This window comes from Bidens hawaiensis, unplaced genomic scaffold, assembly GCF_021521415.1.
Source record: "Bidens hawaiensis isolate Kalapana, Puna unplaced genomic scaffold, B.hawaiensis_p1.1 tig00001721_1, whole genome shotgun sequence".
Classification (NCBI taxonomy): Eukaryota; Viridiplantae; Streptophyta; class Magnoliopsida; order Asterales; family Asteraceae; genus Bidens; species Bidens hawaiensis.
The window spans coordinates 2,968,047-2,991,599 of record NW_027491098.1 but is presented as its reverse complement, the minus strand read 5'-3'; the positions used below and the strand labels follow the sequence as shown (position 1 = coordinate 2,991,599).

The 23,553-nt window shown below is 35.5% G+C and overlaps 1 pseudogene; it reads right to left on the bottom strand.

The window, feature by feature from the left end:
* Positions 1-1,893: 1,893 nt before the first annotated feature.
* Positions 1,894-4,628, bottom strand: LOC143595489 (UDP-glycosyltransferase 83A1-like; annotated as a pseudogene).
* Positions 4,629-23,553: the final 18,925 nt, after the last annotated feature.

The following is a 23,553-nucleotide window of genomic DNA, read 5'->3' as shown; positions in this document are numbered from 1 at the left end:
AACTAAATTAATAATAATATTAATATTCATTTTTCCATAAATAATTATGCAGCCGTCGACGCAAAGCGACCCGTTTTATTTTTTATTATTTTGTACATAACTTTGATTAATATCAGTAATTATTAATTAATGTTCTTTTTCACAATTTTTTTCCAACGCAAAATACATACGTGTATGCTTGTGTTTGTTTGTGTGTACGTGTGTGTTTAATGTGAGTATATTTTTTTGTTTAAGAATCGAGAGAAAGAGAAGTCTTCTGGCTCAATAATTCAACTTTGATCTAATACGTCATGAATAGACGTCTATGTGGCGTATAAGGTATGCATTAACAACTTATTTGCTACATGCATGTTGTTGTGTACCTCATTAGCCACAGATAGATCTATCAGCACCTATACGTGGATAGTATGATCAACTAACAACTTGTGGGTATCAAATTAGATGTCAGGTTCACATGTACCCTATAAGCCACGGATATGACTATCTGTGACGTATTAGACGGTGCTTGGGATGTCCCTGGCAATGGCTGCTATTATTATACGTGTAAAGTTAATTACTAATTTTAATGCAATTTTTGTTTTTACAATCAACTAATAATAAAGAAAAGGATGAATGGAAATGAGGCCATGATAATAGCGACATGTTTACAACTAGCTCATGCATACTACTATTGGTATGCACTACCTAAGTGGCTAAGTAGCACCAAATAGGTACGGGACCAGGATACAGGGATGTTACGAGTGCATGAAACAGTAAGATCAAAAATTCAAGATACGGGTACACAGGGGTACAACAAACAAAAAAAATATAAAAAATATACATATATCTTAACACAAAGTCCAAAATAGATTTATATTGATATAAAATGTATACTAAAAAAAACTACATCAACCGTAGGTAATTAATTAACCCCTCCGTCCCATTATAAGTGTCTATGTTTGAAAAACACAAAGTTAAGGTGGATTGAATGATTACTTTTTTTTTTCTTACCAAATGACAATAATGCACTTGAAAAGTGGTCCATCAATATTGTTTATTAATGTTAGTTGTGTGTGTTTAAGGGTAAATTTGGAAATTGTCTAATAAATTTTGAAAATGGACACTTGTAATGTGAAAAGTAAAAAAGAAAATGTGAACACTTTTATTGGGACGAACGGAGTATCATTTATCAAAACTTGAATCGTTTTAAACTCGGTTCGTCTAGTATAATACTGATGATGATTATTGAATGTATAATTGAGAGAATACGAGAACTGATAATGAAAAGATGATGGATTAATTGTGATTTTTGAGAATTGATGTACGACGAATTCCTTTGAACTCTTTAACATCCCTGTTGTCGGCTTCTCACGTATTGATTTATATTTATAATTGTATTTTAGGAATTTAAAATAAGAATAAAACCCTAAATATCTCAGGAAACGTTTCCATTACCGATTTTCCGAAATGACCGGGAAACGTTTCGCCGGCGTACCCACCGGGTCCTTGTCGTATCCGTGCATCATAGAGTACTATGACAACCTAAACAGGTTTGGATACCTCTAAAGGTGAATCTCTCCAAGTAATGGTAATTCTAAGAATGGTGTAATTTTCGCTTTTAATTTAATCTTGTAAATAGGTGTGCGAAGTGGTGTGATTGTTGTATTGGTGTTTGTATGTTTTTTGGGTTAGTTACTTGCTAGTGTCCTCGTGTTTTAATATAATCCGGCCATTCAAAAAAAAAAGTTATATTTATGGATCAGTCAATGCCAAAAATGACACATAAATAACAAATTAACTTATTTCTATCTAACACCGTTTCTTTTCAATTTATGGATCATAGAGCCCATTGCACACTGCTACCTTATAACTTAACTAGAGTGATCCTCCATTTATTATTAGAATGATTACTCAAACCATGCATCTCATTCATGTATCCAGTCAATGAAACTGTTGAGATTTATATCAGAATGACCACCTTTGCTAACAGCAACTTTAACCTTTCCTTTAAGATCAGTAGCTCTAAATTCACATTCCTTGTTTTCCAAAAGCCGCTCGATTTTATTCTTGATTTCTTCTCTTGAAACAATACCACTTTCATCCTTTTGTAACTCAAATCCAGTATTCCAAACTTCACAAATGTATCTTTCGTTAATAAACTGATCAGCAAAGTAAGGCCAGCACATAAACGGTATGCCACTACTGACACCTTCCAAAACCGAGTTCCAACCACAATGGCTCACAAAACAAGCCACGGAAGGATGGCTCAAAACCTGTAGTTGAGGCGCCCAACTAACTATCCGCCCACGATCATGCGTTCTATTCATATATTCTGTTAGGTAGTTATTATTCATCTCTCCAACCATGTCATCGCGTACAACCCACAGAAACGGTCTGTTGGTCAGTTCAAGTCCTAGTGCTAGTTCATGAAACTGGTTAGGGTCCATAAGTATGAAGCTGCCAAATGCAACATAGATGACTGAGCGGGCTGGTTGTCGATCGAGCCATGCGAGGCATGTCGAGTCCTCTTTCCAGAAGTAGCCGGTTTGTTTGGCTAGTCTGTTGCTTGCTAATAAGGGGCCTATTGGTGTGATCTTGGGTAATGTGGTTAATGTTGCAGGCTCTAGCTCGTAAGCTGAATTGCAAATAATGCGATCTACGAGTTTTATAAACTCATTTGCTTTTACCATCAAATTAAAAAGATCATTTTGTGTCTTTAGGTCACCAATGCAGACCCATGAGAAGTGTGCAGGGTTTATTGCGGGCATGGTTGGTGCTAGATGAAGCATCTCCTTTTTCACGGGAGTACCTGCAATCGACAGGGGTGTCAATCACGGACCATCTTTCCAAAAATAGTTTGGGTCGATTTGGGTCAACTGAAATTATACAAAGGGTCAATTTGGATTACTCAAATTTAAGGCTCGTTTGTAAACAAGCCATGCCAGAGTCAAGTCAGCTAGGCTCATGGCTCGCTTGTTAGCTGGCTTGTTGGCTTGCTCATTGTCTTGTTTAAGTGCAAGACCAAATGTATGTGTGTGTGTGTGTATTTGTAAGTTAAAGCCATATGACATTTATAATGGTTCAGCGCGTCGTACTTTTTGAGTAGGGTTCAGCGCGTCGTACTCGGAACCTCTTCAGCTTCTAGGTCCCAAAGCTTCGTTTTAGCAGGATTGGTTTTGCTATTCAAAAGGGGGTTGCGGCGCAGCTTGTTGCCCGTTTGCCTGCCACTTTATTGTAATCGTTTTATAGTAAATTATATATAAAATCGGTTTTTATTAAAAAAAAATTCACATTCAAATTGATAGTTAAAAAAAAATTATAATGAATAATAAAAAACATTGAAATTTCTCGTTTGGTTTGTTTAAAAGTAAACTCTGCATTATGTCTATGTAAACTATTATGCTATATAAATTTGTGTAAATGGAAATAACTTTAAAAACTTAAAGAAAAAAGATTAAAAATAAATGAGCCGGCTCCACGAGCCAGGAGTTAGTAAACGAGCACGGGCCCACCCTGGTTTGAGCATCATCTCGTCTCGACTTGTTTACAGCCCTACTCAAATTATACAATGGATCAAAACTAGTCAATTTTATAAAGCTTGCTAACTTAAAACGGGCCCCAATGAGTCAACGCCACCCACGGAAACTGTTTTGTCGTCACCGTCCCCAACATATTGATACTTTTTGAAAAGACTTTTCTTGACCCGTTACCCAATCCGACCCTCACCACCCGTTTTGCCAGGCTTAGTGATCACTTCCGATCATCATTTACTTTCTTGAATTATTTTTTTTTTCAAATGAAGTTCACCCTTGGTGTTAATGATTCCATCTTCGATTAACTTGGGGATGCTAAATAATGTTGCCATGATTGCAGCGGATGCAGGCCAGAAGGCTGCTCTTCTTATATTCATTTTCTCGGCGACTCCAAAGGCCCAGCCCATACAGTGGTCAGCAACAATGCATGTAACATTATCACTATTACTTCCATTAATCTTTTCAATGAGATCTTCAAGCTTTGCAGGCATGACTTGGAATATTGTATCCGTTAGCTTACCAAAATCGTTCCTATCTTCTGCAGCTTCCACGCCATCCGGAAGTGAAACAAGACTTACTAAATCATTAACACGCTCATCATTGGACGCTGCATTAGTGACCAGGTTGTGAGTGAAATCTGTGTTAACAAATGTCACTTTGACACCATGCTCGACCATCCGGTGCATAAGCCCATCATCGGGATGACATGACCTTGGGCTGGATAAGGTACAAGTACAACATGTGGTTTCCCCATCTCTATTTTTATTATATGTTGTATGTATTCATATCTATTGCCATTTTTATAACTAAGGTCAAGTTTGTCCGCCTTTTAGATTCTTGTAGCAGGCTTACTCAGTTTGTATCATTTTCTTTGTTTTATCTGTTTGTGTTTGTATCGTCTTCATACTTTTTTATTCATATTGTTCTTGTCACATTGTCTTCTTGTATCTCTGCTGATTTGCCACATTGGGTTTCATCATTGGTATATTTTTGTTTAATAAGACTAATTCTAAAACATAGAATTCGAAGAAGTGATTTATGCCTGCAAGTACAAACAATGACAACATGCCACAATACTATATTGTATATGTTGAAGTTATAACCTTAATGACTGACATTACTCGCATTACCTGCTGGTAGTTTACTACTGTCATTATTAATACTTTTATATGGTTATTGCTTTGATCCTATTACCTACATTTTATGCCATTTGAAATACTATATTGTACACATAAAATAAAAGGATTTTAGAGTCAGGGTCTCAGAGAGAATAGCCTCTCTATCTCACCTTCCCCAGACCCGACCAATAGCCCTGCTATTCGTGAGATTTTACTAGATACGTGTATTTGCTTGTTATAACCAATAATCCATACCCTCATCCCTTAATGTTATATTTGAACCCGTTGTATATGTACTTTTGAGTGACTCATTTCGTCGCGTTCTAAGTTATCATCTAATTTTATAGAAGTGACCCATTGTATAATTGGAGTGACCCAACTCAACCCATTTAACCAATGAAATTTATCCAAATTAACCTTTTTTTTAGAATGGATAATTTCAATATGTTTATTATTCATGATCAATTTTCACAATTAATTGTAGGTTTGATTTCATTATTAACTCTTAGTTTTATTTGTCATGATCAGTTTGCTCAATTTCCTCCCTTAATTAATCCAAAAAACTGCAGAGATTGTTGTAGGACAAACTTCCTGCTTCCATCACCCTTTCTTTTAAATTCAAGGCATTCTGTTTGACCATCCTGTTGCTACTTGCTAAGCGCCTGCTCAACTTTACTCTAAATTTCTTCGTGAGTGACAACACCAGTTTCGTCGTTATCCAATCCCATGCGGCTTTCCATATATCGCGTATGTAAGTTGTATTAAAAAACTGATCACCAAGCCACTGATGGAGGTTTTAGAACCTCTTGTTGAGGTGCCCACCTCACCATTTTCCCATTACTGCTTACACTTGGGTAGACATTTGTACTGGCTCGTACAACCCACAAGAATGGCCTGTTGGTGAGTTCGAGCCCATCCGCCAGCTCTTCAAACTGGTGCGGCTCAAAGACAGTAATGCTCCCAAATGCCACATAGATGACTGAGCACACTGGTGGTTTATGGAGCCATTTTAATTAGGCAAGTGGAATCTGCCTTCCAACTTGATTTGGGAATCTGCTGGTTGATAATAGTGGACTGATTGGCAACATCTTTGGAAATAGAGTAAATGCCTCCATATTTTAGTTGCAAATTGTGTGGTCTGATGCTTCTGCTGCTTCCTTACCATCATGAATCATGATATCAAAGATAATTTGGTTTGTGACCGGGTCGCCTGCAAATGCCCATGCAAAGTTTGCAGGGTTCATGGATGGCATGGTTGTTGACAGTTGAACCATTTGAGCCTTCAAAGGTACTCCTGAATGAAAAACACATTTGTAGCATAAGGTTAAATATACAGTTTATGAAACAACTTAAATGCTGAATTGGTGAATAATATTTTCTGCGTATTGTGTATTGCATAGCTGAAAACCAGATCTTTCTATATACAGAGAGAACGAATTTACGATGAGGAGGATGATAATGATAAAACATCAATAGTTATTATTCATGCAAACAAATCAAAGGTTTAGTTAACCATCTGGCGGGAAGTTCGTGTAGGTTCGTTTATTTAATAAATGAACATAAACAAATATTTTTGTTCATATTGTTAAACAAACGAATACAGACAAGCATTAATGTTAATTTAGTTAAGTGAATGAATATAAACACCTGTCTCATTCGTTCATTTATGTTAAAGTTTGTTCGTTTATGTTCATTAGTTTACGTTTGTTTGAGTTCATTCCTTAACGTTCATTTATATAAGGGAAAATTACAAAAATAAACAAGTTTGAACCAAATTTTACCAAAATAGACGTGTCTAATTTAGCATACATCTCTCTAATCATTGAGTTTTTAACCAATACACAAGTGACACGTCAACGAATCCGGCTAAGCCTTAGCCGCCACTTTATGGACATGAAATTTTGTGAAAAGTAAACGCGACCCATCTTTAACCTATAAAAATTCAACACGTGTCAAATGTGGCTAAACTTAGCCTACATCTCTGGTTATTTAGCCGACATCTTTGACTCTTGACGGCTTCGGGATATGTGTCTATTCACTTAGCTGGCTCCATATATTCCTTCTTAGCCGGCTCCAACTCGTCTTGTAGGCTAAATCTTCACTTAGCCGTCTAATTTTAGCTGCCAAAATTGAATAGTTTACCAACCTTACCAACCATATTAAATACTTAGCCGAATTCTATCTTTTTATCTCTTAGCCGGTGTAAATTTAGCCCCCAAAATTAAATATTTTTACCTAATCAATTAAATATTTAGCCGGTTTCTATTTTTTTTCTCTTAGCCGTCAATTTTTTTCTCCTAGCCGGCATGTTTTAGCCATCAGAACTAAATACATTTACTTACCCAAATTTAATTTTTCACCAACCATTCTTACAAAATTATTCATCTTCACTTTATTTTATAAAACCATCTTCACCATATCAAAGTTTTTTACTTTCTTATCATACAAGATCCTTTTTTCCTCATTTTTTAAAAATTGTGTTTGTTAACGTTATCGTTTATTTTGGGGCTTTGTTGGTCAACCTTCACTACTGGAAGAGGTCAGGACGGGAAGAAAAAAGTTTGGGTTTGATAGTTCTGACTTCTGACAAATATATGTAGGGGGTATTTGCTTGTATGTTAATGGGAAAAAAAAACTTTTTGATAGTTTGGTAGTTCGGGGGTATTTGCTTGTATGTTAATGGAATATTTATGTTTTGAAAAACCGCTTAATTTTGAAGGAGATGTTAAGGAGAAAATCCTTAAATATCGGAGGTTTATGGCAGAAAAAATTTACATTTGACGTTGTGGGCAAACCATCGAGTAGATTGTAATAGTTATTTAGTATGTTTTGTTCTTATTATGTTTCTTAATTTTCATTATTAATGAACATTTTCGTTTATTACTTTTATGTTAGTATTTACATACATAAAATAGTTTTAATAAAAAAAACCGAGTTCATTCATAAAAGCAACTTTATTGATAACAGAATTCAACTTTATTGGTTTACAAATCTTTTTTTAGATGAAACAATAGATATAGTGTAGTAAGAAAGTAAAAACCTTTGGTAGGGTGAAGATGGTTTTATATCTTTAATAAGATAGGGTGAAGATGGTTGTATAAATTTTATAAAATGGCAAGTAAAAAAAATTAAACCCGATAAGTAAACACATATAATACCGTGACTAAAATATGTCGGATAAGAAAGAAAAAGATAGAAGCCGATTAAAAATTTAGTTGCGTAGATAAAAGTATTTAGTTTTGACGGCGAATCTACCTATCTACCTATACTATTAAATCAAAATCATTAATTTACATGTCATTCTACTAGATTAGCCAACCAGGATGTCAACTAATACTATTAACCTTTATAAAATTAATAACAAAGTTGCATTTTTTTAACCACCCGTGTATTACACGAGCTATATCCTAGTAGTAAAAAAAGAATGAAAGTGAGCCAAGTGATTTATTAGGTAAATAAAAATTATTTAACTTAGGCGGCTGATGACTGTAACATCGTGAAAATTTCGAGTTCAAAGTATCAACTTTCCAAAGTCTAGGGACTAAAATTGCCAAAATCCAAACTTGAGGGTTAAAAATGAAAAATTTGTTTTCTTGACCCATCGCGCTACGCGATGAGTCAGAGTCTATCGCGTACCGCGATGGGGTGTCTGACAATGTTTGACACGTGTGCCACATGGCACACGGTGGCACTATGTGCTGCCACGTGTCTCCACGTGGCAACACTGCTGCCACGTGTCGTCACATGGAGCGGCACATGCCACGTGTCAACACGTGGCAGGTCTACGCTGTGACTCAGCTGACCCATATCGCGGTACGCGATATGTCAGCCCAGGGACCCATCACGTACCGCGATGGGAACCAATTTGAGCTCTATAAATAGCGGTCAAGGGCAGATCATTTCCACATCCCAAAACCTGCTCTCACCTCTCTCTGCTCTCTCACTAGAATACCTCGAAATTCGTGCCTCGTTTCCTCGATAATCGTGCCTCGAATCTCTCGTTTATGTACCGACGTTTCCTTAGAGTTTGTACTACCCTCCACCCATATACCAAGACGGCGTTGTTGAAATGGCAATGAATCTCGATAAGCGTGTTGTCGAGAATTGAAGTTTGGCATTATCGTTTGGCGACCAAAGAGATCAAGCGGCGTTGGAGTGCTGCTCGAGTCCCTAGAGTTTCGATACGCCACTAAGGTTAGGCGTAATAATGAATACAATATAATTCAATATTATATTCAAGGCTTAAGCCTTAAGTCGAGGTTATACTCGATACCTCGATAAAAGAAAAGAAAACATAACAAAGAAATAAATGAAAGAATGAGTATTGAATATTATGGATGCATATATATGTGTGTAAGTATATATGTATATGTTCTTTGTTATGAAAATATTATTTAATGAATAAAGAGTATTCTTAAATAATAAAAGAAAATATTACGTTTCTTAGAGAAGAAGAAACGTCGGGTTTTCATATAAACTAAAGGTTATTGAGATATAAGACTAAAGGTCTTAAGCCGGATCGTGTATCTGATTAACAAATATTTATACTCGTAACTATAGGTTCAAGATAAAGAAAGGGAAAGGCCCTTGGACGGTGAGTGAAGCCAATCCTAAAGAGATAAGGTGAATACGCCCCAAACTTTTAAACTTGTTTTCAAATGAGTCAAACTTGCTATGTGAAATTGTTTACAAGGAACTATGTGTTCCTAAAACCGTTATAACTATAGGTATAAACCTAGCCCTCAGGCTGTGGTATACGTATGTCTGGATCCTTACATAGGTGGTACTATGCGATGTATTAGGGCTGTCACTTTTACCCGAAACCCAACCCGAAAAAACCCGTACCCGAACCCGAACTAACCCGACTCGAAGAACCCGAACCCTAGAAAAGACTAACCCGAACCCGAACCGAAGTAATTCGGGTTGTTTCTCGGGTTTGATTTAGAAGATTTGGGTCAAACCGAAAAACTCGAATAAACTTTTAGTTTTGAAACTAAATCTATTTTTATGTATAATAGGCCAAGTTTTAGTCACTAAAGTTATCAAAATCTGGCTCTAATCGACTGTTGTCATTCTAACTATTATGGATCGATTGTGTATTAATAATTTATGAATTCCGTTTATTACTAGTAGCAACCATAATCAAACAACCAAATCACGCCCGATTGAATATGATTATGGTTCGAGTTAGTTTTACTCTTCTTTTGAATTGTTTTATCAAGTTAGGTTAATTTATTATTTGATTATATGTGTTATAAGCAAAGAAGAACATTTTTTTATTAATTCTAGCATTATAGTTTTTAAATTTTTTTGGTTTTGTGTTTTTTTCTAGGATACACGAAACCCGATCAACCCAACCCGAAAAAACCCGAACCCGAATTACCCGAACCCGAAAAACCCGTGAGAGATTTGGGTCGGGTTTCGGGTCAAGATTTAAAACTTTGAAACCCGAATAACCCGACCCGAAAAACCCGAAACCCGAAAACAAACCCGAAGAACACCCCTATGATGTATGGGCATGATCGCACCACCCTTGGTCGTAGGACGCTCTCCTGCAGGGAGTACGACCTTATGTGTATATTTACGGGTACTTAACTAAGTCGAACGCTGCGGTGTTTGCTGATGTGACCTAGCGTAGAGGCTCTAGTTTATAATGTGTTATTTGACTTTGTTATTCCTAAGCCACGTTGGGCCGAGGCAGGCTTAGTCTCGAGGGGTAATAAAGTAAAAGAAGTTATTTTGCGTCAGCGTGTTCACCAGCATTCGTTGCTGACGTATTTTCTTACATTTTGCAGGTGAACAAGTTTAGCAATTGGAGTGACGAAGTGCTTATATATCCGATGGCTCGGATTTTATTTTGTAAAACTTAATATATGGTGGTTTTGTAACATAAACAAGTAATCTTTTGTTAACTCAAACGGGTATTCTATAATCCCGCCTTTTATATAAATATTATATTTCGATCCTTAAAATTTATAAGTCTTCCGCAAACTAAACGTAACTCTGATTTATTTACAATTACGATACCAACTTATGGGTCATACTCCTAGGCCTTAGATGGGGGTGTGACAATGACCGTCGTTCAAGTCAATTAAAAACCTAATTAAACTAAATAGTTAGAGCAAGTAGGGTATCGTATCACAAGGAGTATGTGGTCAATGCAATCGTGTACAGATTTAATATTATGAAGTAACTAGTGTTTAGTGCTGATCACACAAGCAATTTAAGTGAATTTAGAGAACTAAGCAACGAACAAGTAAACGAGTTGTAAGCAGTTTGTAACATCCCGAAATTTCTAAAGTAATATTTATTATATTATTTTGTCGGGTGAAATAAACGAGTTAGTGGAACGATAATAATAATAACAAAATATGAAGACTTAGTAGGATAATTAGATGGGATTAGATATGGACCAAAAGGAAATATGGGCCTTCGGTCCATGGGCTTAAGGGAGTATAAATACCCCCTTAAACCCCAATCCTTTCCATTCCATCCATTTATCCATCCTAATCTCTACACACTCCAAAACACACACAACCCGAACCAAGATCCAAAGGCGAGGACCCGAGCTCGTTGGTGCTAGATCGTCGTGACGAACCAAAGCAACAAGACCAGCTCGTGTTCGTAGTTCGACTCATTTACGGTACGTTTATATCAAGAACTTGTTCGTTTAGGTTTGGATTAGTATAGAAATGATAGATCTGTGTTTGTATGGTAAAAACGAATCCAACAAAGCTAAACTTACTGAAAATGGATATGATTTGATGGGTTAATCGATTGATAAAAGAACCCGTAACCTATATGCCTAAATCGCACCCTTTAAACATCAATGTTAGGTCGATTTGATGGTTGGGGTTTGTAGGCGCTGGTCAGACGATTCCGTGGATACCTAAATCGAGTTATTTGGTTAAGAAACGAAGATGATTAAGGGATTTAAGGACGAACAGTACCTGCATCTGGAAAACTTCGCCTGCAAGCTAAGTTCTCCTGATGAACTTCGCCTGCAAAGCTAAGTTCGCCTGATGACAACTTCGCTGCAAAGCTAAGTTCGCCTGATGACAACTTCGCCTGCAAAGCTAAGTTCGCCTAAGGTTTAACTTCGCCTAAAGCTAAGTTCGCCTAAGGTTTAACTTCGCCTAAAGTCAAGTTCGATTAAAAATAAATTAAAAACGATAAGTAAAAGTAAGCTAATACTAGGCCACCAGATTAAATCAGGCGAGTATTGATACGTGTAACTTATACAGTCAGCCGAGCTAAGTTAAAGAAGGGATTTACAACTATCAGAGGAAGAAGCAGAGTTCAGGTGAGTTCTAGCCCCATTTATGTGTTATGTTTTCGGGGCTGTGTGCATACTGGATATGTTTGTTAATACGCTTATCCTAAGAGATAAGTGTATCCCTTATGTGAATGATGTGATATGTATGAATGATTGCTTGATGGTACGTGAACGATCTTCGGATATTGCATGTACTGTCAGGTTGTAACGCTATGTATAAGGTAAGTATGATATGTATGCTTATGTGTATGAACGTGATAAAGTTAATAAAAGAAGGAAATGATGGTTGTATGGTTGTATGGTTACGAAAAGGGTACCGAGCCCTAATAATACTCGAGGTATGATGTATGGTTGTATGGTAACGAAGAGGGAATCGAACCCTACTAATATTCGAGAACTAGGGAACCGAACCCTACTAATTTTCGAGGAAAGAGGGTACCGAGCCCTAATAATACTCGAGGAAGGAGGGTACCGAGCCCTAATAATACTCGAGGAAAGAGGGTACCGAGCCCTAATAATACTCGAGGAAGGAGGGTACCGAGCCCTAATAATACTCGAGGAATGTAGGGCGTAATGCTCTTTATAACGTAAGATATGAAAGTAAGTTAATACAAAAGAAAGTATGAAAGTATGAATGAAAGAATATAAGTTTATGTGTATTGTATAGTGTATGATTAACTAGAACTCACTCAGCGTAGCTGACTTTTAGTATGCACGCAGGTGAGTAGAATGAGACAGCTAGCTTGAGCGGGCACATGGTGGGCGAATAGGAGACTGGCATCTGAAGACTCAAGATGTTTTAATGTAATTGACGTTTATTTTGAAAGACAAGAATGTTTAATTGAGGCAAGTTTTGGATTGCTGTAACGTTTCATGAAAGTTTTTATATTCCGCGAAAGTTTTAATGAACTCTGATTTGTACGAACTGTGTTTATGAGTAATTCCGACGCTAAAGTATGGCTACCGGGTTCGGGGCCTTACACAGTTAACAAAGCAAATCACACCCGGGAATTCAAGTAAGCAACCAACAGTTATCTCATGCAACCTAACAGATTAATTATTAACGATTAACTGAAAACTGATCAATCAGACAAAACCTTAGACATCAACAATCACTTTACACACGGCACTGGTTATCAAACAGTCCTTGCCAGTGTGACTCAGTTAAGGGCAATTGTATGTTTTATCGTATTTAATCTAACTAAACAGTTATATGATTAATTATCTAGCAACTGGTAACAGATCGTTCAGACCAACGTAAACCTAAACCGACCGAACACTCAGAAATACCAAACATCAATAATCATATATCAATCATCAATAATAATACACAAGTGTTCTTAATCACATGAGAAAAACTGTAAAGATTACAAACTATACATCCCGGGTGCGATTCTAGGAGATTAGCCGAGCCTTGACATCATCAAATCTTCGATACGGATGATATGGATCATGCGGGAGGTCTTGGCACAAGCTATGGTGATGGAAATCGCCTCTTGGAGCTGCTGGAATCGCCTTTGGTTCGTCAAAACGGAGTTAGGGTTCTTTATGATGAAAAAGATGTTATAAACCTAATTTTCCCGTTTTTTATGTCTGTCGCGATACGCGATGGCCATATGACCATCTCATAGCGTATCGCGACCTAAGAAAACCTCATATTCAGATTCCTCTCGTTGAGAAACCCAAAATTCATATATTATGGCTCTCGTAACTCATTTTCTAGCCCAGGATATGATCGTTTTACTTCAGGGTCGCATTTTGACAACCCATCTTGTTCAGTTTTAGCATCGGCTTATGATTTCTCATCCATACTCTTCCCGAATCCTTGTAACACTTCCCAAGACATCAAATCATGCTTCTGTCTTCCCGAGATATCATTCCATGCTCGTACAGGTCTCTCATTTAGCATCTTTAACGATCAATGACCTGAAATACAAAAGCACGTATGAAGTACCAAAGTTCTAACAGTATACTCAATAAAACTACATAATTAATACACTAATATATATACAAAATACTCGACCATCAGCGGCTAAAACATGACGGCTAAGAGATAAACAAAATGTGAGCCGACTAAATATTTAATTTGGTAGTTAAAGTATTTCATATGTCGGCTAAATGAAGATGACTAAGAGAAAAACAAGAAAGCCGACTAATTATTTAATTGGTTTGGTAAATATTTTAAATTTTGGCGGCTAAAATTAGACGGCCAAAAGAAAAAAAAAGACGGTTGAGTGAAGTTTTAGCCCACGGGACGAGTTGGAGCCGACTAAGAAGGAATATATAGAGCCGCCTAGGTAAATAGACACATATCCCGAAGTCGGCTAAGAGTCAAGGATGCCAGCTAAATAACCAAATATGTAGGCTAAGTTTAGCCGCATTGACACGTGTCGAATTTTTATAGGCCATAGATGGGTCGCATTTACTTTTCACAAAATTCCGTGTCCATAAAGTGTCGGCTAAGGCTTAGCCGGCTTCGCTGATGTGTCACTCGTTTATTGGTCAAAAAACTCAATGATTGGAAAGATGTAGGCAAATTAGACGTTTCTATTTTGCTAAAATTTAGGTCAAACATGTTTATTTTGGTAATTAGCCCTTTAAATAAAAATTAAATTTTTTTAGGCTCATTACAACTTTAGTGTTATGAAATCAAAGTATAATGTACAGTTTTATTATATTTTTAGGCCCAAAAAGTTGTTGTCTGCTCGGTTATTTTCGTTCATCTATGTTTAATTATGTTCGTTCCTTTAATTACATCATATGATTAACTATTAGTGAAATAACCTAAAGGGGCACGAACAAGCTCATTTTCTTAATGAACGAGTACGAACATGAAAACCTCGTTGTTTTTTATCATTTATTCGGTTAAAGTCAATGTTGTTGAGACCGAACCAGACCAGTCCAAACGGGATTCGGTCTACAGACCAGCCCGGTTGTAGTACTTCACTCGGTTATCGGAGAACCTGCCGGTCTAACCGGTCGGAAAACCGGACCGGTTGAACCGGTTTTACTATAAAAAATATTTTTTTAATTTTTTTTTTATTTTCAACCCTAACCGTTAGTCATTTTTAAGCGAAAGTTGCTCGACCGGTTGAACAGGTAAACATGTTACCCGTCTGGTTTAGTGGCGGATATGCCTTAGGAGGAGGGGTAGCCTCCGCTACCCTCAATATTTCGCCGGTAGTGTAAGAAAAAGGTTTTGATCGATTTTCGTGTTTTGTTACCCTGAAAAACATTAAAGTTACTCCTGTATATAAAGCCCAAACCAAGAAACCCAACCCAAATAATCCTTTTAATTAACAATAATAAAAAACAGATATTGACTTTCAATATTTTGAACACAACCTAGAGGTCACAAAACACCACATCACCAGTCCACCACTGTCCACCAGTTCACCCTTCATAACCAGTCACCACAGCTGCCGCTAGCCCGCCACGTCCACCACCGACCATCTTTCCGGCCACTCCACCTCCGGCCTCTCCATCCTTCCGGTAAGATTTATTGTATTTAGGGTTTTAGAGTTATGTTTAAATTGGAATTAATTTGAGATTTAGGGTTTATGTTTAAATTGGAACTAATTGGGTATTTAGCTTTTAGTTTTATGTGTAAATTGGAATTGATATTAGGTTTTTGGTTCAAATTTGTTTAGGGAACTTTGAAGATGAGTAAACAACCTCTAATTAGCAACATTTTTAAACGCCAAAGAAAAGAAAACGCTGACATCGGTTTCGGTTCACCACCAACTTTAGATATTCCAACTTCAAATTTTAATATGGTTGATGATTTGCAAGAAAATGAAGATATCGGTCCAAGTTCAAACATTCCTTCGGCTTCAAGTCCTTCAATACGTTCAAAATTAATTTGGATGATCTTCCTTCAGATCCCGCTGATAGACCACCTATGGCTAGTTATCATCCCAATCAAATAGATGACATACGAAGAGCATATCTTATTAAAAAGGCTTTCAACCACGAGGTCATGACTTTAAATGGACAAACTATTGTAGTGGCCGGAGACGTTTTAATGTCAAATGGTTTGATAAATATGATTGGTTGGAGTATAGCACTAAACAAGAAAAAGCATATTGCTTATGTTGTTACTTGTTTAATGGAAGTGTTGGTAATCAAGGTGGAAGAGGGGCTTTTGTTAGTGGAGGCTTTTGTAATTGGAGTAAACCGGGTGCCTTAAAGCAACATGTTGGGGAAGTTAATAGTGTTCATAATAATTCGGTGCAAAAATGTGGCAATCTTTTGAACCAAAAGATATCTTATGAGGCGAATGTCAATAAACGTAGTAATGAAGAAAAGATTTCAAGCTTTAATGTGAACAATGCATTAATTTGTGTGGTCGAAAGAGAAACGTTTGATAAAGTAAATGAAGAAGATGTAATGGCTTGATTTCAAGCTTTCAAAAACCGAAGAGGAGAAATTTACAGCCCAATCTAGATCTGCCACTGTTGGTTCGTTAACCCGGTTAGTTTAAATTTATTTGTTGTGTTTTTTATATTTATTTCGTTAACATTGTATGAAATATGGAGAATTTTTTTATTGAGCGCTACCCCTATGTTTCAAGTCTAGATCCGCCACTGATCCAGTTCACTGTCCGATCCGGTTATGAAAACATTGGTTAGTTAAATGAACGCACATGGGCATGCCTTGTTCATTGTTCGGTTTGTTTGCACGCCTGATAACTATCCTAATATTCAAACTAGAGATAAAATAACTACTTACAAACAAACTTGAAGATAAATAGCAAATCAAATAATAATAACTATCACAGAATATTAACTCGTTAAACAGTTTATACGCCAGTAACAAGTTATCTTACCATTACTGTCAATAACTTCATCTTCCATCAGCTTCTGAACGCTCATGGTCAAGGCCAGAACCGCAGCCGAGCTGGGACAGAAGGTTGCATGTTTAAGACACATCTTCTTAGCAACTCTTATGAGTTATGACCCATCCCATGCCATAGTCAGCTACGATGCACGAAATCTTCACATCATCCGCTTTATTAGTATCTTCTATATTAGCTTTTCTAGTTTGTCAGGACCCGCTCGGAACAATGCTTGGGTCAACTTCCCAAAAATCGTTCCTGTCATCGCATGGCTCTATCCCATCTGTGATACCAACCATTTGCATTGAACCACTTTGACTGTCTTTGAGTCTAGGCACTCATAACCTGTTTGTGAATAAACTCGTTGTTCACAAACGTGACCTTGAGACCGTTGCTAGTGAAGCAGTGTGCTGCTTCCATAAGAGGATTGGCATGGCCTTGTGCTGGATAAGGTATCACCAAAACATGTTTGTTGTTCACTTTTGTTTCTGTTTTTAGAAATACTGTTATGTTTTGCACTTGTAGTTGATGACTTCTTTCTCAATTATATTGGCAAACTGGTCATTTATGTTAGTTCAAATTAGACAAATGATCATGTAATCGATTTGTACGATCTAGCGTTCAAATTAAATCAATATTTGATTTGTATGTTGTAACAACACTAATTGGGTGTTGGTTTTAAATTTATATTTTTTATTTACATAATCAAAACTTAATACCATAGGTATTCTTATTAAATTTATATATAATTAGATCATCTCCAATAGGAGATTGAGTGTTCGTAGAAGACAGAGGTGCGGTGGAATAGAGAGGCATTGAGGTGAAATTCTTGTGAAAAAAATCTCTAAGAATGAGATTGTGACGAGAAAGAAAGTATTTTGGTAGGACAAGTTTCTTGTAAGCACACAAAAACACCATCTAAAAATCTATAACATCACCAAGAAAGTGTTTTTTAGAAGAGAGTGGGTGATGTGAAGGAAAGAAGGTGGTGATATTACAGTGGCCGGGTGTATCAGTTGGTAAATTGGAAAATGTAAGAATCAAAATTTAACGGCATTATGAATAAACATAAATATATCTTAACGATGCACTTAGTTGGTACTTTTGAAAAAATATAAAATATAAATGAGTTACTCTTGGAGTCCTCTATCTTCTTGCTTGATATCTATATGAAATTTCAGTATGGAATCATGAACCCATACAATTGGTACAATCCGAACGATTCCAATGTTTACCACCCTCAACTTAATTTTTCAAACCTCACATTCTCCGGTTAGAACCAAAACCTCCTCCCGAGACACAACCGAAACCCGAAGTGGGTCATGATTTGAAAACCACAAAAATTAAGGAGGTTAAAAAGAAAGAAAGAAAAAAGTTTGTAATTCTCAAAGGAACCATTTGACGAAATGCAATATGAACCCCTGAAGAACTCGCATTAGCTTGGGCCTGGATAGACGTTCCAGTAACCAAAGACCGTTAATAACTTTTATTGTTATTACAATTTTTTTGTTACTAAATTTATTAACTTTTTAGGTTGAACTCAAAATTCCACAACATATATTCGCCACGTTCTCAAGAAGTTTCATTTGGTGATGGTACGAGGAGGGCACGAAAACCTTGAGAAGATAACATCGAAATGGAAGGGCGGATTTTGGTAACGGTAAAAAGGGATTCAAAGCAAAATGAGTCCTGAACAAAAATATCCGTTAAAAAAATCAATTTGGGTGTGTGTGGCAGTGGTGCTGGTGGTGGAGTGGCAACGACGGAGGCGGTAGCGAAGGCAAAGGCAGGTGGAGGTGGAGGTGGTGGTGATGGCAACAATAAGTAGGTAGTGAAAATAAACTATGGTCATGGGTGTTAACCCATTGAAACCATTAATAAGTTTACGAGTTTTATACTTGTCCATTTTTACTCGTCGACTAATTTGGATAATCCCGAATTGACCATGCTAATGAGATGACTCAAATAAACTCATATATAATTTATTTTTACCAATTCAACCTATTATTTCATAATATGTGTCATGACTCATGACCGCCACTTATAGTCACTTGATAGGTAGGTAGGGATGAACGATAACTTAGAGAACCCGTTTTGATATTGCAGGTTGTAACAGTTCATGGCGAGCTAACCATGACAATATTGAGTTGCCTCGTCCTTTGTTCAGAAATAGGTATACCTATCATTAAGTTTGCTAAAGATAAAAGGACATGGTTTGGATGTCTTGTTTAGTTTTAATTAGCTTAATGCATTGGTCTATTTGTGACATTCGTCAAAATTCGGATATCGATTTGTATTCGTGTTGCAAACCTTTATTATACAAACCCGACTCAACATCTTTTTGTTTCTTTATTTATTTATCATATAATATTATTATATATCCCGATCACCAATAAATCGGTGTTAGTCATATTATAGAGTCGTCAAGAAAAAAAACATAAGTGGTTCAAACTAATTTTCCTTAAGTTGTTAAAAGCTTTTAAAACCTTTAAACTTGTTTTAAACATTTATTGAAACTTGAGGGGGCTGTTTTGAAAATATGCATACATATATACCCAACCCAAAACCCTAACCCTACCCACATTTACATACAACCTCCATCTCTTTCTCTCTAATCCCAGCCGCCGCCGCCACCATCTCTGGCCATCACCTCCGGCCACCAACACAACACAGCCACCCCTTTCTCTCTTGCAATTCCGGCGAGAAGCCGACGCCGGCCAACGCCACCTCCACCTTCGGCCACTACCTCCCACCGCACCTACAGCCACCACTTTCCACCACCCCTCATTTCCCCCTCGCGTTCCGGTAGCCCTTTTTTTTCCCATTGTTTGCGTTTTTCCGGCGAGAAGCCGTGACTGTACCGCAGCCTCTCCATCTCCCTCGGCGCGCTCTCTCTCTCTCTCTCACTGTTCTATCTCTTTCTCTCTGTGTTTTACCTCTCTCTCTCCGTTCTCTCACTCTCTTCGGATCTCTCTCTCACCTCCGGCAGTTTCGGCTCCGGCGGTTTCGGCTCGTTTACTCTCCGATATAGAGCCACGACTCGAGGACAGAATAATAGGTAAATAATTTGGGCTTTGGTATCGTTTATTTTCGTATAGAGATTGTCGGATTTAAAGTCGTTAATAACCGGTTATATATGTTTGGTTATATAATTTTGAAACGGATTGGATTGAGTATAGAGTTGTTTTGATGTGGGGAAAGGATGAACACCCGGGAAATGGATATGTTACTAACTTTGGGTTTGTCTAACAAATTGTTATCTTGGTTCGGTTGGTTGGTACGTTAATTATTAAACTAGAGGTCGCGGGTTCGGGTCTCGTCCTAGACCGGTTTTGATGCTATTTTTATACTTATCAAATAAGGGTTATTATTAGTACTAATATTACTACATAAGAATTATTATTAGTATTATTATGGTTAACTTACTATTATATGTATCCATTAATAATATTATTATTTTTATCATTAATATTATAAATATTGAAGTCGTTATTATTATTAATAAAGAATCATATTATTATTTTTATTTTAGTAAAATCATATTTTTATTCATAATTATTAGCAATAATATTATTAGTTTAATTTGTGAACTCGTTTAGAAATCGAGCCAACATCGAGTATGGTATCGTTATTACTATCAATATTATTTATTATTATTATCATTTTTATCAACAACATTATAATTAATACCAAGATTTCTATTCTACAACTATTAATATTAGTATTATTAATAATAATTATTGTTATAATTATTATACTATATTAGTATTATTAAAAATAATTATTGTTATTATTATTAACATCATTATCTTATATATATCTATATATATATGTCCAACATATCTTTTAGCATTATTATTATCATTACTATCTTATCATTAATAATATTATTATAAACTTTATTATCAATTCATTTTTATAAAACCGAACCCTTGATTTAAAACCCGTCTTGCTTATATTTAAGATTTGTTTAGTTACTTAAAAGCCCAATAAAACAATATTATTTTATTTTAATTGTCAATTAAGTACGAGTCCCTAACCATTAACAAATTAACTGGTAATCCGATTTACAACCGAACCTCATTGTTCAATGTTTCCAATATAGTTTCATTATGGTTTCAAGTTCATTAATATATATTACATTATTTATTTTAGCTAAGGTGTTTATCGTTTCAAGTCGGATTCGTTCGTTTCGTTAACAAGCTTTCTATTTGTCAATCATTTATTATTTCTCGATTCGTCAATCGAGGTGAGTACTTTCATACCCCTTTTTCCATCTTTCGTTTTGGGGTGACATTTCATACCTATCAAACTAAATGCTTTATTTACTTGAATCTTAAACCCACAAACGTGATTGTATACATTACTTGAATAATTGCTCGATTTGGTGTTCTATGCTTATTTGTCTATGTGTTTATCGCTTTTGGTTGGTGAAAGTCTATAAATCCTAGACTACTTGGCATCCCTTGTAGGAAGGTGTCGTTAACGTAATGCAATTAACGATATTCTATTAAATCCTAGACTACTTGGCAACCCCTTGTAGCTAGGTGGCGCTAACGTAATTCTATTAACGATTGTCAATTTATCCAAGTTTTTGCTTTTTATTTATTGTTTTGTATACAAGTTTTGTGGCTTTTTATTATTATATATTTATATGCTCAAACTTATGAATTGCTCACCAACCTTTGTGTTGACAAACTTTATTTTATGAAATGTTACAGGTTTGACTTTTGTTGACTCGAGGACTTGACGAAAACTTTACCAAGACCATTAGGATATTAGTAAAACGAACAATATAATTGTTACTTGTATTCAACTTGTTTGTGTGGACGAGACGTGTTAATTATTTGATTTGTTGAAATAAAATGAGTTAAATAATATTGTCATTTTAAATAGTGTATTGTGTATTTGTCCAATCACGTTGCACCCCGGCATGTTCCGCCGCCTTTGGTCGGGGTGTAACAGATTGGTATTAGAGCCACAAGACTATAGGATAGGTGGTTAGACGTAACGACCTAGCATAGTCTTTACTTTAGGGTCCTTATACGTGTTGCTCATACGTGTTTACCCTACTTGATTGTTCAATGCACTTGTTTATTTATATATACTTATTTATTTCATCAAATCGTATATATACACAAATACTCGAAACATACTAAGGTATCCTTACCTTACTTTTATGTTTACACATGCATGCACGTTCATAATAATGTAAGGTATCCTTATCTTACCACAAAAACATTAGTTTTTATTGTGTTTTATGGATCACGAGCTTAACTTGGATCCCGTTGTTTCAAATCTCCTTAAAGATTGTCTCATATGAGACGACCACTTTAAGTAGTCGAATGTGAGCGTTCCGTTCGCCCTCCTAATTTTCGGTGTTGAAACAATAGAACCGCGGTGGTTCGTGGACTAGTGTTTTGACATGACGTTGTATTCCGATTTATTATTTTTGTTACAATCGTTATTTGAGTCGAAAACATGAAAAGACGCGGTGGTACGTGCACATGTTTAGACTCCAACAAGGAAATTTTGTAAAAGGTTTAGGGTCGGAATATCAAGTCATGGTGGTTCATGCACGATTTTTCCGCCTTTAAATCTTAAAACATTATTATTACGTTCAAGGAATTTAAACCATTTTTCCTTTATTTTGTTGTAAATTCTTATCACAAGTCTTCATTATAAACGTTATATTTTTCTTATTGTTAATAATTCTTTTATATCTCGATTTATATGGAAAAGTTTCACACCAATTTTCTCATTTAGATTTCACAAGGATTTTTATTGCAAATTTCGTTCATTAAAAAAAATCTCTTCGATATAAGTTAAAATATATATATATATATAATAAATTAATATATGTATATATATAGTTTGATCTATTCATAATGATTTATAATACGTCATATATTTTCATTAAGACGGTTTACAAACGAAAATCTTATTATATAAATTTCATCATATTAAGAAAGTTTTATGATAAATTTCACCTCAACTTTTCAAGTAAATCTTCTATTATATAAACTTTAAATTTCTTTAAAGTACTTGTACAAAAAAATTTGTATAAAATTTCATTTTTATAACTATTCTGTTTATTTTGAACGATCCTTTCACAATATTAATTATTTAAGCTTTTCACGGCGTTTTAACTATATTACATAATACCCATGGTAAAATTCTCATTACCTAAAATCTATTTTACAACAACTTTCATTATGCATTTTTGCTTCATTATAAATTTTCACCAATAAAACTTGCATCTTATGATATAACTCGTTATAAATTTCTTAGGGTAGTTTCGCTTGATTTTTTTTCAAGAAAATTCGCAAACTTATAGTTTGTAACTTTCTTGAAATCCTCACGCAAAAACTCATAGAAATTTATTTAAACAAAATAAATAAAAGTCGTTTACTTGCGATTTCTCGATTTACAATGCCGGTCATTTTAACTCACCATAACATTCTTCATTACACGATATTAAATAACGAACTTGGTAAAAAAAAGAAGGATTTCATTTCGCAACTTTATATTTCCAAGACGACATTCATCATCTAATATTGAAACCTCATAAAAAATTTTAACATTCGATTTACGTATTTTAAATTTCCTCATAAGCAAAAAATAAAAAAAAAATTATTTTAACCTTTATAGAAATTTGTGTGATTCACACGCTCGGATCTCGAAAATTTTATTTATATAATATAATGTATATATTTATATATATTAACCTGAAATTTCAATCATTAAATTTTAATGGACATTTCAAACATTATTTATAAATTATGATATTTTCAATTTAATAGCTACTAT